This window comes from Giraffa tippelskirchi, chromosome 8, assembly GCF_054371585.1.
Source record: "Giraffa tippelskirchi isolate mGirTip1 chromosome 8, T2T-mGirTip1v1.2.pri, whole genome shotgun sequence".
Classification (NCBI taxonomy): domain Eukaryota; kingdom Metazoa; phylum Chordata; class Mammalia; order Artiodactyla; family Giraffidae; genus Giraffa; species Giraffa tippelskirchi.
In genome coordinates, this window is record NC_137282.1 from 117,035,558 (window position 1) to 117,053,078 (window position 17,521).

Here is a 17,521-nt window from a genome sequence, read left to right on the forward strand (position 1 = left end):
ATTGGAGTTTTTATTTCAAAATCCAGCCTGTTTTCACTGCTTTAGGCCAGTTAGAACTGGTTGGACTCTGGCCTAAGAAGTCACTGCACTTGGACATCACCTTATCGCTCAACCTTCTTTGTAACTTGATGGGACTCAGGGGAAGCAGTACGTGGTTGGGTCCAGAGAGGGTGATGTTATGTCTGGGATACATTCCCCAGTGGTCAGGGGGTGCACAGTGAATGTGGGGCCCCAGACCATGTCCCACAAAGTTAAATAATGTTTTCCAGATTCTGCACTTTACAGACAGCTGGCTGTCTTGATCCTGTGTGGGGTGGAGTTGGAGGCTGCCTTTGTCAGTTGGCCCAGGCAGCAAACTGGCTGTGTGTCCAAAGAGATACAGTGTGAAAAAAGTATACCTGGAAAGTGTGGCTATTTTAAAAAATAATATTTAATATTTTATAATGACATTTTCTTTTTTGAGAATTAAGGAAGTTGTGGGCATTCATTTTGAAAATTTTAGAAAAGGTAGAAAGGAACACCTACAAGCCCATCCGGAGATAATCCACTCTTGACTTTTGATATATTTGCCTGCACATGCCTTTCTCTTTGGTGAGGCTGGTGTAAAATTGGGGTATATTTTTATTATTTTCTAAGTACTTAGTTTTCCCAAAATCCATCAGGTGAGTTTATTTCATTGACTGTCTATCATGTCCTGTGCTGAGTGAAGTGAACTAGATTCTATTTCTGATTAGCTTTTCTCAAGTCCCTGAAATTAAAAAGAATTTTCTTGGGAAATGTTAATTGCAATAGTTTCCAACCTATTTTTGAATGTCCAAAGACTGGGATTTCCACGGATTGAGTTCTACTATGTCCCCTACTTCTCCTAGGCTTGCAAGACAAACTTATTCTGCCCTCTCTCCCCTCTTTGAGTAAGTATGAGAGCAGGAAAGAACTAACTTTTGACTGTTTCTTTCCTGCATGTATTGTATGAAAAGAGGGTTTAGCAAGCTGGGGAGAGAAGTGGGGAGAGGGATAAATGAGAAAGGAAGGGAAGGTGGGAAAGAGAGAGAGAGAAGGTGAAGACAGCGGAGGTGGGAGGGCAGGAAAGCAAGAGGGCATCTGGGTGGTGCTTCCCTGGAGGGCGGGGCCTGCAGTATTGTCCATCTAGCTAATATTCATTGAGTGCCCCCCAAAGGCCAGTGCAGGGTAATAATCATAACCCCCTGAACAAACCCTGCCCCTAATATATGGTCTCTCTGATCTCCCTTAAGTCTAAAAAGGACCCTTGATTCCTTTGGCCTTTGAATAGCACTCTTCGTAAACTACTGAGACACTCAATTTATCTTCTTTCTTGCAATCCCTTTGCAGCTCCCCGCAGCCAGGGTCAGACCCGCTGAGCAACAAAGCCAGCACCGGGCCTGCTCTGTCCTGAAGGAAACCTCCTCTGAGGGCCCTGCCCTTGGTGGTGGATCTCCTGCAAGGACCTTTCTCCCAGGGTAAAATGGGGCTCAGCTTGGGTAAGGAGCCTTCCTAGGGTACCTCTCACCACACTGCAGGTACACAAAGAGGGGGTGGAGCTATCACCTCACCCCAAGATCCTGATGCCCTTCCCTTCACTTCTCTGGTGGGATTTGTTGAATTAAGACCCCCAGAGACAGACTAGATAGATAGATCAATTGATCCATCCACAGAGAGGGAGGGTTGGGAGGGTGCATCTTGTAGTCACAGTTAATTGATTGATTGACTTATCCATTCATTCTAGAATTGATTATTGAAAAAGAGATAAATGTGAGTGATGATGCATTAATTAACTCGATGAGGGAAGCTTTTTACAATGTATACATGTATCAAATCATGATGATTATACCTTATATCTGACGATTTTATTTGTCTATACCTCTATAAAGTTGAAAAGAATAAAGTAATTCATTTAGAAAAACAATGGTTATTGAACACCTACTCCAGTTATGCGTCAGGCATTGACCTCGGCTCGGAGAACAGTCAGGTGGACCAAACAGTTTCTTGGTCCCACCGAGGCTTCAGAGACTACAACCATACAGACAGACTGAAAGTAAAACAGAAATGTCAAGTTCTGTTAAGTTCTATGCAGAGAACAGACTTTGGAGGAGGTGGTTAGGAGTGGGAGGATCCCTGCTTAGGAGGCTGCGACGGTCAGAGAAGGCGTCCAAGGTGACAGGAAGGTGGTGACCTTCAAGCTGAGTTCTGATTCCGTGCTCTCCCACTTTGACCTGGAGGGAATCCCCTGGGAAACCTTGTTTAAAAGGTTGTTTAAAATGCAGGTTCCGATTCAGAAGGGCTGAGTGGGGCTAAGACTTTACATTTCTGACAACTTCCCAGGAATACTGACATGCTTTGATGTGGGCTAGACCAAACTTTGAGGAGCAAGGTTCCAAATGCCAGTGAAGGAAGAGCCAGCCCCACCTGGAAAGGTGATCACAGCTTCTCGTGAGATGAGAGCCCTCCAGGCAAGGAACTCAAGGATGGAAAAGCAAGGGAGCGCTAGCTTGGCCTGTTAGGAATATGAAAAGCAAAGGAGCATGGCCGGAGAAAGAACTGGCTGAGATCTAAGAGAGAAGCAGAAAAGAGCAAGATCAGGTGGGGCTTTGCATGAAAGGCAGTGGGAATTCTGAAAAGAATACTGTCATTAATAGTTTTTGGCTTGATCATTCTGTACATAGGAACCTGTCTCCTGTGCTTCTCTCTAGAGTGTTTCTAGGCATGAACCAAGCTCAGTCAACCTATCACAGATTTGTGTGGGAGGGTCTGCAAAGAAAGCCTTTAAATAGCCCACTCTAGCATAGCTAGCGGAGAAGGCAATGGCACCCCATCCAGTACTCTTGTCTGGAAAATCCCATGGATGGAGGAGCCTGGTAGGCTGCAGTCCATGGGGTTGTGAAGAGTCAGAGGCGACTGAGCGACTTCACTCTCACTTTTCACTTTCATGCATTGGAGAAGGAACTGGCAACCCACTCCAGTGTTCTTGCCTGGAGACTCCCAGGGACGGGGGAGCCTGGTGGGCTGCCGTTTATGGGGTGGCACAGAGTCGGACACGACTGAAGCGACTTAGCAGCAGCAGCAGCATAGCTAGAATTTAGGTAAACACTTACACTCTGGAGTTTTAGAAGGGAAAATCTCTTAACAAAATGCCTTCTACCCCCCAAATTTGAGGAAATGGCTTTTATTATTTTCCAGGGTAGACACATGTAAACCAGCAGCACCAAAAACAGACCAACAGAGAAAGCTCCACCAACCCCTGCCCCTCGCCCCGCCATGCAGAAGACTTTATTCCCCAAGTATGCTCTTACTGTAGTTGGTTCAAGAAAAATAAATGTAAAAATCTGGCACCAACAGATCCCCTCCACCCTCCCTTTCCCACTGGACTCATGATTACTTTAGACTTCCTCATGGAAAGAGGGAAGACGACTGAAATGTCAAACCCAGCCATCATCCTTGAAGTGACTGGTCCAAAATTAGAACACAGAGAAAACCATCAATCACTCCCAGGTGACGACTCATGACCCAGCCATTAGCAGAGCCTCACCGTGATGTATTGTGTTTATATCTGACTCTCCGGCTCGACAGGTGGCCTTTAGTGGTGGGTTTCCTGCGTTATAAACCTCCTCCATATGTGAGAACAGCTCCGTATGCAGAGCTCTTCACCTAATTAACACAACCATGGGATGGTGATTGAGGTCAGCAGTGATGTGTCCAGAGAACACCCTCTGTCCACCAGCAGCCAACTCCTCCCAGGGCTCCAGACCCCTCAGGTGGTTCTGTATTCAAGCCGCTCTGGGGGCTTGACCCACTTTGGACCCTGGCTCCGTTGTTTGTAGCAAGACCGACCAAGGGAAAGGGCCACAGTTTGGTCTGTCTGGTAGAAATGTCAGCCTCACTGCAGAGAACACTTGAAGATGTAAAGGTGTGTGTGTGTGCATGCTCAGTCGTGTCTAACTCTTGTGACCCCATAGACTGTAGCCCGCCAGGCTCCTCTGTCCATGGAATTCTCCGGGCGAGAATACTGGAGTGGGTTGCCATTTCCTTCTTCAGGAGATCTTCCTGACCCAGGGATTGAACTCGCATCTCCTGCATTGGCAGGCAGATTCTTTACCACTAGCACCACCTGGAAAGCCTCGGAAGGTGTAAACTCTTCCTCTTAAAGAAGGCTCCCTCCAGGTCCAAACACACAGGAGCCAGAGTTAGGACCTCCAAGCACGAGGACTTGAATTCTGGATTGCATCCTTAAGCCTGCTCCTTAGGAGATGGTCAAAGCAAGGGGTGACGCTTGAGACCTGTGTTACCTACCTCTCCAGCTGCTTCTTCCACCATAAGATAGGGCTGCTCACAACACTTACTTCATAGACTATGTTTTAGGAGTAAATGAGCTATTATATGAAAAACTTTGGGACAGTGTCTGGAATATGAAAATACAAATTTTATGGGAATATTATTGCTAGCATTATTTGTGTCATTCCTGGCTTCAGGCTACAAAATCAGATTTAGTTCATCTGAGCAGAAGAGGAATGCATTAAGAACAGTATTAGCTAGGGCCTTGCCTGGTGGCCCAGTGGTTAGGACTCTGCCCTCCAATGCAGGGGTGCAGGCTCGCTCCCTGGTCAGAGAGCTAAGATCCCACCTGCCTTGTGGCCAAAAAACCAAAACCTAAGAAACAGAAGCAGTATTGCAACACGTTCAATAAAGACGTAAAAAAATGATACCGGATGGCCTACAGACGTGCTCAGAGGGAGATGGAAATGAGGCCTGGAGACCACCTGCTCTGGAGTAACACCCCAGGCTACCCTGGGTGCTTGCCCTTGAGGAAAACACTGTTGCCTTCACTGAGCTCCGGAGACTTATGGTGCACACCACTGCCCTCTCTGCTGCCACTGCCCCAGAAACCCCTCTTGCTCAAGCTCTGAAAAGGATTCCTCCAAACTCCCTTTCTTTGAAGAACCCGCTCCTCCTTTACCTGTGGATCTGCTCTGCTCGGTAGAGTCTCAATGGTCTGTCTCTGTTACTCTTGCCGGGGCACCTAGGAAGCAAGTGTCTGGCACTGTCTGGTTTCACTACAGAAACAGGCTGTGCATCCCAAGACTCAGAATTCAGAGAATTCCCCAAATACTGGAAGGAAGGGGTATGTGCAGGGCTAGGCTTCTGCATCGTGGTGACTGGTGTGTATACAAGCCTCACCCCCTTTTAGCGTGTTGGTGCTTCTGGAAGGACCAGACAATTAAGGAATTGAGTTCTTCCCACCACCAGCCCCAAGGAGAAACCAGTGACAGGGGGAGGGGAGGGAACAGTGTAAGAAAAGGAGCCTAAAGATAAAAGCCTCACAATGGGATGTGAAGTATCTGGTCTGAAGGATAAATTTCCAGGGCTCTCCCTGCTCCCTGCAAGGCATGAATATTTACCAGTAAATGTTTAATGAATACACTGTAATTACTGGATGAGCCCTTGGCCGTCTGAAGCCACATGTGTGTTCCAGGTAGGCTGGGGTCTGCCGTGGAAGCTGGTAGCATTTCAGCGAGTGGCCGGTGCCCTTTGCTGGACCATTTAGGGCTGCTGGAAACACAGGCCTCCTAAGCAAGGGGAGGGTGCTGGAGGCTGACCATGGCCAGAGGCAGCAGAAAGAACCTCCCGATGCTCAGACCAGGGCTGGGTGTGAGGTTGCCCGAGGGATTCTTCCAGCCACTGAGCCAGCTGTGTAGATGATCTGGTGTGAGTTCTGTCTTCCCTGGTTAGTACCCCTTGGCTCTGGACTGACCCTTGAAGTCTAGAAACATCCCTAACTCTCGCCCTGGGTGGCTATGTCAGGATGATAAAGCCTCTCCAGACAAGCTAGACCCAGCACAGTGGCTCTGTTTGATCCATCGGAGACTCTAGCCTTCAATAAGTCACATCATCATTTGTACTCACCTTTCATCACAGCCCCTTTGGAGCTGGAGAGACCTGATATGAATAATGGAAGAGATGATTTTATACACAGACGAACCTGTCTTAAGTCATTTGCTCCTCTCAAGGGCCAGCAGATATTTACCAACCTTGGTTTCTAGATGAGGGAGGCGAGTGGGGTTCAGAAAGCTTCCGTGACCTCTCCAAGGTCACACAGCAACAGAAGAGGGCTTCCTGTCCCCTGATGCAGGGCCAGGGTGATTGTCTCTCTCCTCGTCTGGAGATACCTCTGTGTTGGAGGTAGAGCACAGTGCTTGACAGCCCTGGGGCTGGACGTAGCCTGCCCAGGATGCTGTCAGGATGAAAGAAGATGATGCAAGTGAAACAATTAGCACAGGGTCAAACGGCAGCTCTCGGTCATGTTCTTATTTTTCATGTTTGTCGTTATCCTCTGGCTCATGTCTGAACCTACCACCACACTGCCAGCACCACCAAATGCCCCCTCTGTCTGGGTATAGTACGTTCACGAGGGGGCCATCTTCCTCTCCCCCTGACTGGTTTCTGGAATCTGGGGGTAGCGATTCTCATACCTGTTAATAACGAACTCTTTGGAAATCAAAACTGAGCTATTGTTCTAGTCCCAACTCAAGCCAACTTAGACTCAAGAAACATCAAAGGGAAAGCTTCTGTTCCCTTCTAGAGACATTCTGTTCCCTTCCCAAGACATTCTGAGAGCCTTGCACAGGCACCCCACCTTCCTTTTCTAGCCATCATGACCCCATGCTTCTCCTCCACCTGCCCCATCCCACCCACCCTCCCGACTGCTCACACAGGAACTGAGAAGGCAGGGTGGCTGTTTCCTGAGCAGGAGGCCGAGTCAGCCATGGTGGTAACTCGGGAACACAAGGCCTTCATGCTGAAAAGAGACGAGGTGGGCAGTTTCAGTTGCAATCGCAATCCTGGGTCCTCAGCTCGGCCCCAGCACTGACTCGCCATCAAAGGACACAGAAGTTCCTAAAGGGATGCAGCTTCATGAGGGGGGCCTTGAGCTAGAGAAAGCTTCCAGAGTGGGCACAGTCCTCTTCACATGCCCTTCCCTGGCACAGTCCTATCACTCTGTGTGCCCCCCACAACACAATCAGTGTTTTATGAACTTCCTTTTCCTTGTAGTCTCTTTACGCAAAATAAGAGGATTGAATTAAACTCTGGATTTATCCTGCTGCTACTTCTTCGATTGTGCAGAAATGATTTTATCTGTTGCTTCTGCTTATAAAAAAGAAGGAAGACAAGCACATTCCGTGGTTTTGTGTCATCTACATGGGCCTCCATCGAGGACTAAACCTAGCCCAGCACCTGCTATGCAATTCGGTAACAAAGACTTGATTCAGTAACAAAGACTTTTGGGTCATAATGGCCACATGTATCAAGAACTCCCCATGTGCCACCACCAGTGATAAGCATAGTCTCAAGACACATCTCATGTTAGCCTCCCTATAAGCTGATGTCCCTTCCAAGCTGCATTTTACACATGGGGAAACTGAGGCTTAAGGCGGTGAAGTAGCTTGCCCAAGGAATCCTGAAGGCAAGATTCAAACCCAGCAGGCTGGCTCCTGAGCCCAAGTACCTAACTGCTCTGCATGCTTCTTTTTACGGAAGGGGTTGATGATGCTTAAGGGGCCTCAGCAGTGTGGGACTCTAGAAAGTTTGTAAGGTCAGTTCAAAAGCTAGGGCATTAGGCTTCTTTTGGAGGAAAAAGTAGAAACCAAGTTTGGATGCTTGTTGGGAGTCTAGCATGATGGCATTCAGGCGATGGGTGTGGGAATTCAAGTGATGAATCTGGCCTTTGCATCCTTAAATACCTTAGAAGGTCAGATTAGCACAGAAACCCTGATGCTGAACCAAGCACTTGGTCCTCCCAGTTGGCAAACATTAGCTGGTTGAAATACTTCCTGATGGAAATACCGATAACACGCTGACAAAAGTTCAGTCTTGTTTCTAAAGGTCATCTCAACCAATGGAGCAATTAGTTCAAGTTTGCCTTTTGCTTTTCCCCGGTGAGAGTTTTAGCCGAAACTTCAAATTTTCATCCTCTTTGCAACCTATGGTCAGTGACAGGAGGCGGCCTGAGATTAGACTTGATGTAGAAGATGCGGTGATCAAAAATTTCTTTTTGTGTGGGCCAGAGCAGGGTTCGAGATTCGTAAGGGTGCGTAGTGACAGGGAGCAGGCTCTCCAACTGCAACCTCTTCAGTCCATTACATGGATTGCTCCCCTGGGCACTTGCCTCCCAGATAGAGCATCTGAATGAATATATCACGAGCCCCCAAATGGTACCCTGTTGAAACTCCTAAAGCCCCCTGTCTCTTCTGTGTTACCTTCAGCCAGCACCCTAGGAATCTGCTCCAGTCTTTCCTCTTACCCAGCATCTGGTAAGATTGTCTGCCTCCCTACGATCTCTTTTCCTTTCCCGGCCTTTTCTGTTCCAACTGCTGCTGCCCTCATGCACATCCCATGCCCTTGCACCTGACCTGTCTACATCCCACCTTCCTACGCCTTGTCTATACCCAGGTGGAATGACCCTGCTAGAACCTGCACTTGACCTTGACTTGCTCTTTCTCAAAATCTGTCCGAATTCCCCACTGCTCAGAATATAGCCCAGACTCTTCCTGGACTAGACTGGTCCCTGCTCACTTCCCTGTCCTCATGTGTTACACACCCTCCATACTCCCCCGCCTTTATTCCATTTCACTCTGTCTCTCCGTGTGTCTGCCTCCTCACCCTTTCCCTACGCCTCCCCCTCACCGCCCTTCTCCTATTGCCAAACCCCGAAGAGGCCACACATTTTGCATGCTATACTGCCTCTACGTGTAATAATTTTACCAGATGTAGAGTATGCTCAGCCTCCAAAAGTAGTTAGATATCCTCCTCCCGGGCTTCCAGGCCCTCTGGGGTCACTCCCACAAGTCTGTGTGCCTCAGAAGCTGTGAGCACGGGCTCTGCGTCTCTGGTGAACTGCAGAGGACCTGGTACATGGTAAGTGCGAAAAGGAGTCAGTGGAGCCAGTGGGGGCTGAATGAGCCTTGGCTGTCACAGCTCGCCCTCTGACTGTGGTCCTGAGGTGACTCTGATTGCAAACCTCCTGCCTGGGCCTTCTGGGCCCTCCGTGGCAGTGCCTCTTCACACCCATCCCGTCGGCTGCTTGTCACTCCTCTGCCCCTCGTTCTTGTAGGGGCATCTGGAAGACAGTCCCCGCCATGATGGGTGGTCTCTGGAGCTGGGCTCGCATTCGCCTTCCATCTCTGACTCCAAGGATCTGTATGCCTCTTTTGGAAAAAAAAATATATATTGAAGTATAGTCGTTTACAATGTTGTGCTGGTTTCAGTGTACAGCAAAGTGGTTCCGCTATACTTGGCTGAGTCAGATTCTTTTCCCATACAGGCCATTGCGGAGTACTGAGGAGAGTTCCCTGGGCTCTACAGTAGGCCCCTGTGGCTCACATCTCTTGATATGTACCTCCTCTGTCCATGGGGGGTAGAAATTATAACTCCCTGTAAGGTGATAGTGAGGATTCATTGAGACACTTTTCATAAAGTATATAGTCTGTATCTCACCAGTCAGCAAAGTGTAGCTGCCGCTCCTGTTATTTCTCACCCGTGCCTTCTACTCCATGGCAGCAGAGTTTCTGCATGCACGCATGCTAACTCGCTTCAGTCGCATCTCAACTCTTTGCAAGTCGATGGACCGTAGCCTGCCAGGGTCCTCTGTCCATGGGATTCTCCAAGCAAGAATACTGGAGTGGGTTGCCATGCCCTCCTCCAGGGGATCTTCTTGACCCAGGGATTGAACCCGCGTCTCCTGCATTGGCAGGCAGGTTCTTTACCACTAGCACCACCTGAAAGAGTTTCTGCCTATCCGCTTATTTCTCCTGTGTGTTATGAAACAAACCCAACAAGCTTATTAATCAAGATTGAACTGTCCCTGAGCCACTGCTATTTCCGAAGGTAATCTTTTCCTTTGAGATCGTAAGAAAAGGATTCTGCACTCTTCTATTGAGGCTTTTCCAGTTTAGATGTTTGATAGGAATTTCCCCATAATGAATGTAGTAAAAGCACCGTGGTGAGGCTTCTCCAGCCTGGCGAGCCGGGCGTGTGCTATGCACGTGTGCACGTGCCCAGGATGCTCTGCCATCCAGGCTCCTCACTTGCCTGTCTCACTGAACACCTAAGTATTTGGACCTTGTTGCTTTAGAATTTGAAGAGTGACTGCTGCTTAACAAGGGACGTTGTGAGATACCAGGAGCTGCATGTGGGCACGACCTGTGAAACTTGCCAGGATATTGCCTCTCTAAAGGTATTGTTGGGAGCATTGTGTTTTGGAAACTCACCAAAGAAATTCCATTCGCCCCTGGTGGCCCAGGAGTACTCTATAGAATGATTGCTATCTTTTGACCTTTTGTATCTCTCTTTGCATTGGCTGCTAGGAAGCTCAGAGTATAACTTACAGCTCACTTAAACAAGTCCCTCGGATGATCAATATCTGCCTTTACCTCAGGTTCCATCTCAGTGGCCTACCTTATTTTCCTTCTACTTTAGTCTCTTTACCTCAGCACCAACTCAATGCCTGACCCATAGTAAAGAATTATAAACCCCAGTCTAATTTCCAAAGTCTATTACCCCCTTTTTGAGAAGATGGCAAAATATAAATGAAGAAACATTATTAACATTTCTTTCTGTTTCCCTCTCTTTTTTCCTCCTTTATTGTTTCTTGTCTTAAAGCATAGTGAGAGTTCCCTTAGAGCAGAATTTATTGTACTTTTATAGCCGAACAGGGAATAGTCCTTACCAGCTCTGCTAGTGGAAAATTTCCAAGCTGCACAGTCCACTAGTTTATATTACCTAATAGAGAGATAAATAAGCCATGATTCTTCTTAAGGACTGGCTTTTAATTAGATTTTTAATGGATCCTCTTTGACTTTCCCAGGCATAAGTACTGCTGTATTAGTTCATTATTGTGATTAAAAGCAGCTAATAATGATCATAACTAAATAATTTCCTTCAAGTGTTCCAGTCTAGTTCAATGCCCCATGTGTTAGCAGTGCTGTAGCTGGCCTCAGCCTCAGCCTTTTTCTCTGCAGCACACGCAGACCTGCTATCTTGTTTTGGAGGCTGGGGTGCCTGCAGACCCAGGAAGGCACCGAGGGCAGAAAGCACTCTCTCTCAGAGCTCGGATCTTTGGGTTTTATGGAGTGCTGCTCCATAACACCCTCCACGGCCTTCTTCTCGATGAAAGAGGCTTCTGGAAGCTAACCCAATTAACCCAATTGGAATATTTCTGTGGGCATATTTTGATCTCTAGTTGGGATGTAAGTTGGGAAGCCCAACTAACTGGAGTTATGTGAATTTGCAAATGGTGGACTCTAAGGTTCGGCCATTGGGCTGAGGATTAAAACTTGCCGCATCCTCCCTCTACGTGCTGGCTCTTTCTGCTTAGATGTGCAGAGGAGAATGAAGTGTCCCTGTCTGTTATGTAGGGAACCTCCTTGCCCATGTAGGGTAATTAGTCTTCATTCTTTGTTCTTATTGTTCAGTTTCTAAGTCACGTCCAACTCTTTGCGATCCCATGGACTGCAGCACACCAGGCTCCTCTGTCCTTCACTATCTCCTGGAGTTTGCTCTAACTCATATCCATTGAGTCAGTGATGCTATCTAACATAGCATCTCCTTTTGCCTTCGGTCTTTTCCAGCATCAGGGTCTTTTCCACTGAGTCAGCTCTTTACATCAGGTGGCCAAGGATTGGAGCTTCAGTAACAGTCCTTCCAATGAGTATTCAGGGTTGATTTCCTCTAGGATTGACTATTTTGATCTCCTTGCAGTCCAAAGGACTCTCAAGAGTCTTCTCCAGTACCACAATTTGAAAGCATCAATTCTTTAGCACTCAGCCTTCTTTATGTCAACTCTTGCATCCATACATGCCTACTGGGAAAACCATAGCTCTGACTATACGGATCTTTTTTGGCAAAGTGATGTCTCTGCTTTTTAATATGTTATCTAGGTTTGTCATAGCTTTCCTTCCAAGGAGCGAGCATCTTTTCATTTCATGGCTGCAGTCACTGTTTAGTCTTTACCTTTTTAAAAATATGTATATTTTAAAAACAAAGCTGTGGTCACTGTGGAAATTTTTGAAAATGCCTTGAAGGAACGGAATAACAGCCATCATTTGTTTCACTATTAATATTGCATGTTAGTTCTTCTATTTTTATACGGATATATTTATCTCTGCTTTCTTTTTTTTTTCCAGAAATGGCTTCATGTTGTTGCCTTAGCAATATATCATGAACATTTTCCCATGTCACTAAACCATCTTCTACCAAATCACTTTTTAAGGGCTGCAAAGTATGTTATTAAATAGATGTGCCATAAATTATTAATCTCTGCTAATTGTTGAATGTTTGAATTACTTTTAAGCTTACAAGTAACACTGCAATTAATATCTTTTTTGAAATATACTTGATTACTTCCTTGAACAACAATTTTAGATGTCGGTCAAAGGGAATGGAGAATTTTAATGTTTGTATTAATGTTCTCTACACTGAGAATTACCATTTTTATGATTAATATTCTTTTCTGGGTTTCAAGGCCCAGAGAACAGTAGTTGATTTAATTTGAGCTTGTTTTCTTTCCATACAATTCAGGTTGAAAGTTTGAATGTTTTTTCATACATGTTTTGGTCATTTGCATTTATTTTGCAAGTTGTCTCTTCTTGTCCTTTCTGCATTTTGTGTTGTGATGTTAACCCTGGTGTGATTATCTTTTGAGGGGCTCAGAGTATCCTACTTTAGCAAAAATAAAAAGAAACTGAATGGCTATGTTGCTCCATGCCAAAGGGGAGGATAGCATGACCTCTGGGTTTGGTGTTAGGGAAAGTATAATGGTACCACTGCATCCAAGTCTAGCAGAGTGTGCATAGCACCTTCCAGACTACTCAAAAATATTTAAAAATTATTGCCCATTCTGGAGTCATGTGTGTCATCAAAGTTAGACTGTGTTTCAGTCCTGACTCTGCCATTCACTTCCTTTGTGAACTTAGGCCGCGTCGCCTCACCTCTCTGAGCTTCAGTTTTCTCACCTGTCAAGTGGGATACTGACCCCTAACTCACAACGTGTTGTCTAATGTCACAAAGCCGGTGCGATAAAGCTTATAAAACAGTGCTTAGCACAAAGATGGCACCTTTGAGAGACACCATTATTGTCATTATCATCACTTAAAGGACTCCAATGTCAGGTTTTCTGCTGCAACATGTCATTTTCAAGCAGCCTTGATGTAACCCTTGGGACCTCCCTCAACCTCTCTCTGTCACTCTGCTGAGGGGATGAGCGGGCATGGGTACATGCTATGTTAGAAGGTCTTCCAGCTCCCAGGGGCTGGGCCCTCTTGGGACTTTGCAGATACCCCACCTCCCTCCTGACCCGCAGTGCTGTGGGAATAGAAGTGCTCCCAGGACTCAAGGATACCTTGGGGAGGACGACTTGGCCTCCACATGCCCTAGCAATAAGTGGGATATTTGATGTGGTCAGGTCAAAGGTCAAGACAAATGTCAAGTCAAAAAGAGAGTTGCTGTGGTGGTCAGGCTCCTCGAATTCATTCCCAGGGGACATGGGCTTAGAACTTCTGGGGACACCTGGACATTGGCTCAACTCTGCAAGCTCTTCAGAGGGGCCACCCAAGTGGAGGGAGGGACTGAAGACCCCACCATGAACCTTGGACCCTGCTCTGTGCGTCAGCTTCTGCATTAGCCATTTGGGACAGAGGAGGGAGCATTTCTCCTATTGTGTTTGAGCCCAGCATCCCGTATGACACACTGTAAAGGGTAGCTGCTCTAAAGGCCGGCGCTCAATGTGGTCTGGTCGTCCTCAAGGCGACACGCCTGCGTTTGAAGATGGCTCAGGAGAGACACTCATCGTACTTCTCTTGAACACCTGGGACTCTCTGAGGATCCTCTTGGAGCACCTTGGGTATGACCTACAGGTGGGCTTCCCTGATAGCTCAGTGGGTAAAGAATCCGCCCGCAATGCGGGAGACCTGGGTTCGATCCCTGGGTTGGGAAGATCCCCCGGAGAAAGGAAAGGCTACCCACTCCAGTATTCTGGCCTGGAGAATTCCAGGGACTATATAGTCCATGGGGTAGGGAACAGTCAGACATGACTGAACGATTTTCACTTTCACTACAGGTCCAGCTCTGACCCTTTCCTTCAGTATTACATACGACAGTCTAACCATATGACCTTGGCTCTTCTGGGCTCCCCTTTCTTCAAGAACAATAGTAGTAATTTCCACACCTGCCTCAAAGGGAAACTTTCAAGGATAAAACTAAATAGTAGAAGTGAAAGCTCAAAGCTCATACGGTCAAGGTGAGCCATGTAGGCCAGGGTTTCGTTTCCAAACTGCCAGAGGAAAAACCCTCGGGAAACTTTATTTCTCCATCTTTAAAATCAACAGATTGAAATGAGCCCCTTAGAGCTGTAACATTCTGGGAGTGTTTGTGCAGTGTCCAAAAGGATTCATCAGCAGCACATCCAATGGCAATAGTGCCATTGAAAGAAACGCAGCTTCACGGGACAGACTATGTGCAGAGAGGGGAGAGTCTGGCCTTTCTTCTAACCGCAGCCAGGCAGTCTGCAGTGACACTCAGCAAACAGGCAGTATTGCGTTAAACGTACATGGAGTTTGGTAGCAGAGGACCTGCATTCAGATCTTGGTTGGGTCACTTTCTAGCTCTGTACCTGAAAATGAGCCGTTTCACCTCTCTGGCCTCAGGTTCCATCTATGTTTTCTTTTTTAAATAAGAAAGATAATGTATTTACTGGTCTTATGAGTGGCAAATCAGCTCATGTGTCTAAAAGTGCTTGCATATTAGAGGGCCTCACACATAGTGGGCAGTTACTAATGTGACCACCATTGCTCTTATTGGACTAAAACAGAGAAGGCAACTTCCTGTTTCAGCCACCTGAAGCATCGAGGGGCAACAAGCCAAGAAATGTTGGAGCAGGCAAAGGTTGTCTGTTCTGTGCCCCTGTCTCCCCTTCCCATTTCAGTTAGGGTCCTTCCAGGAAGTCACAGGTGAATCATAAGAGTTGTTTTTCATATCCAAGAATGTGCATCAATGTATCTGTTTAAAGAAGAACAACAGAATCCATTTTTCTGGCACCAAACAGAATGGAAAGGTGTTCATTTGTAATGGACTGGTTTCATGCTTAAACCTTTCCCTTATGAAAATAATTTACCCTGCTAATTACATCACATTAAGCAACTACTCCCAGTATAGATTAAAGGACGGCTTTTTCAAATCATTCCATAAATTAAAAGCAGTCCTCCCTGATACATGATTTCATGGATAAATACTGCATTTGTGTTGTCAGAATTTATACTGAGAGGAAATGGAGGAAATGTATCCTTAAAGAAGTATTTTGCAGTAGTTGTTAACACCTTTCTCTCTCTGCTCGCCGCTTCTAGTACCATAATATAAATGTGCAAGCTGTTAGCGTGAGATGAACATTCTTCAGGCAGGGGCCACCTGCCTGCGTGGCTGGCTTGTTATTTAAATTCCCGTTGCATTTCACAGATTTAAATACTGCCAGGGCCCTGATTTACAGTGTCTACATCACACACATAAAACTTCCACTCGGATCGCCCTCTTTCTCACGCATGGGAGGAGGTCACTTGTGGCCACAGGTGGAGTGGCCTGGGGAGCTTTTCATCATCAGCAGGGTGTAAAAACCAGGAGAGAGCATCCAGAAGCCAGTGGCACGGGGAGGTGTTTGGGAGCCTTGGTTCTGACAAGTCTGTCCCTACTCCTTATGTCAGCCACTAAAGAATTAAGAGAACGTGGGAATATGGAAGGAACAGAGACATTTAGGAAAAGAAATACTGAGGGGTATCATCTTTTCCTGGTAGGGAAGCAATCTGCAACCCCCTCCTTCCAGAGATGGAGCTAATCCAAAGGAGCAGTCCTCTAAGAGGAGATTGAATGAGATGACCTTGGAGGCCACAGAGCTGACTGGCAAGGTCCCGCATCTGGCTCCATGGCAGGTCCTGGTCCTCTGTATACAGCTGGTGCTGGGGCACAGTTGGATTTACGATTCCAAACTTCCCTCCTCTGGGTGTCTGCAGCTGCCAATGTGCTAATTTGTCCAAGCGTCACATTTAAGTTTGGCAGACAGTCCAACAGGTGCATTTTAAAATGTAAGGAACCTCTTAGCCAACGCTTGATTTTGAAGAGGTTCACACTCAGAGCCTCTCTCTTTCTCTCTCTCCTCTTAAAGACCTTTCTTCTCCCTGGCTATGCTGAGGACCTCTCGACATGGTTAAGGTAGGGAGGGAACATTACTGGGAAGATGAGGGTAATAAGAACTCTATTATGCCTGACTGTGTGCCCGGAGACTCACGGGTGACAAACCCTCACTGATATGGTCTCTGTTCTCAGGGAATTTACTTTGTCTCGGGGAGGGACATACCATAAGAACCAAAGACAAGAGTAAATGAAGTAATTTCAACACATACTAAATAATGATCCTACTGATGACAGGGGCAAGAAGGGGCTTGGCAAGTTCAAGGGGCAGAGAGGAGGACAGCGTGGCTGAGCGCAGTGGGTGGGGAGGGGATGGGGGCAGATGAGATCAGACAGAGGCGCTGCAGTCAGGTGGTTCAGGGCCGAGGTGGGGACTTGAAGGTGGTGAATGTTTGCCTACACCGTGAAAGGAAAAGGATTAAACTAGATACCAAAGTCTACTCCTAGGCATTTGTATAGACTCGATGAGTTCCTAAAACATTGCTGTTGTTGTTGTTTAGTCGCTAAGTCATGTCCAACTCTTTTTGACCCTGCGACCCTATAGACTGTACCCTGCCAAGCTCCTCTGTCCATGGGATTTCCCAGGCAAGAATATTGGGGTAGGTTGCCATTTCCTTCTGCGGCGGATCTTCCCGACCCAGGGATCAAGCCCGGGTCTCCTGCGGATGGATTCTTTATCACTGAGCCACCAGGGAAGCCCTAAAGCATTTCTGAGCACTGAGTAAAGGTGTATGTGTGGGGGCGGGGGGCGGGGAGTTCTTCCAGCAATGAAGATCCTAACCAGAAGGATGAGTGGTGAGGGTCTGTGAACTGTCTGGAGTTCTTTCTAGCGTAACCTAGGTTCTGACTTCCCCATCTTCCCCATTGTATAGGGATTGACTCAGTCTCAACAGGCACTTTTCTGGCCCCAGAGAGTGGAGGGATTGGGGTGAGGGACAATTCCATCATCCTGACACTGGTCTCCAGCTGGAGTAGAAGGGGACTGTTTCTTGGAGCACAAATCATGACCTTAGATGAATGGCATTCCAGTATTTTCCAGGAAGGGCTGGTAGCATCTTGTTGATGCTTTTTTTAAAGTCTTTCTATTCCGAGTGCTCAGGGTTTCTTGTATACTGTTGAAGGCCTGTAGGACAGAAACATGGCCAGCCTTGTCCTCCCTAGCTCCTGGCTGAGGTTCAGGTGAGCTCTGTGATACATTCAGATGAAGATGGAACAGAGCATCTAATGCTACACAGGATCATCTGTCCATCACCCTCAGCTTGTATGGTTTGCAGGATGCTCT

General features: G+C 46.9%; 1 protein-coding gene across 4 annotated transcripts in view; it reads left to right on the forward strand.

Moving 5' to 3' along the window:
* SLIT3 (slit guidance ligand 3) overlaps nt 1-17,521 on the forward strand; it is a 703,024-nt gene that overhangs the window by 257,266 nt on the left and 428,237 nt on the right. The gene's annotated exons all lie outside the window — the stretch shown is intronic.